We start from the raw sequence: 908 nt of genomic DNA, 5'->3' as shown, positions 1-908 counted from the left end.
ATCTCTACATACGATGTCCGTGTGGAATAATTTTTCAAAACATTGATATTACAAAACTAGTGCAGGTTTTTTTTTCAAGGCTATGTTTATGCGTCCTACAGTTTAATTATAAAGAATTTGATAAAAATAGAAAATATGATTGAGATTTTTACGTGAATTTTGATATTTGAATAAACTTTGAAAAACAGAAAAAAAAAAACAAATGTTAGATTTGTAAATAATAAAATTTCGAGTGTATTTGAGCATAAGAAAAAAAGACAAAAATTTTAACGTAATTAAGTATCTATTTGTACATTATTTAGCGTTATAAATAAGAAGAAACATAGATAATGCCAAAAGTTTAAAAGAGTTCCGTTGCCGGGACTCGAACCCGGGTCTTTCGGGTGAGAGCCGAATATCCTAACCAACTAGACTACAACGGATTTATATCTTTGATAAAGAAATATGTGTGTTTTATAAACAATAGTTATATATTAGACATACAATTATTTATTATTTTTATCGGGAAGTGGAATTATAAAGATATTATTGCTTAATTTTGTAATTTGATTATTTAAATTATAACCTATTTTAAATAAGTTTTGTTTTTGTAATGCTCAATTTATAATTTTTAAATCTCTTGGGGTCGTTTGAGAACACTTTTGTGTTTTGTTTTCTTTCCTTTTTTTTTTTAAATTCAATGCTTTGATTTGATGGTCCGTAGGGTCTTTAATTCGGGATGACATAAAAATTTAGCTACACCAGCTTCAGGTCTAGCTCCTTCATTGGTTCAAGTTATTAGTCTCTTCTTTATAAAATGGGCATGACTATTTATATAGTTTGGGTGAGGCCTGCTACAAGTAAGGAATGACTCTTGACTATTTCATCGAATAATCTAGAGAGACTCCCTTGATCAGGATATTTTCTAG

General features: G+C 28.4%; 1 non-coding gene across 1 annotated transcript; it reads right to left on the bottom strand.

Annotated features, from left to right (window-relative positions):
• Positions 1-349: 349 nt before the first annotated feature.
• Positions 350-422, bottom strand: TRNAE-CUC. Its single transcript has one exon. It is a non-coding gene; the product is annotated as a tRNA-Glu (tRNA).
• Between the last annotated feature and the right edge of the window lie 486 nt (positions 423-908).

This window comes from Phalaenopsis equestris, unplaced genomic scaffold, assembly GCF_001263595.1.
Source record: "Phalaenopsis equestris unplaced genomic scaffold, ASM126359v1 Scaffold000147, whole genome shotgun sequence".
NCBI classification, from domain to species: Eukaryota; Viridiplantae; Streptophyta; class Magnoliopsida; order Asparagales; family Orchidaceae; genus Phalaenopsis; species Phalaenopsis equestris.
The sequence above is the reverse complement of the archived record's forward strand: the minus strand, read 5'-3'. Positions and strand labels throughout refer to the sequence as shown.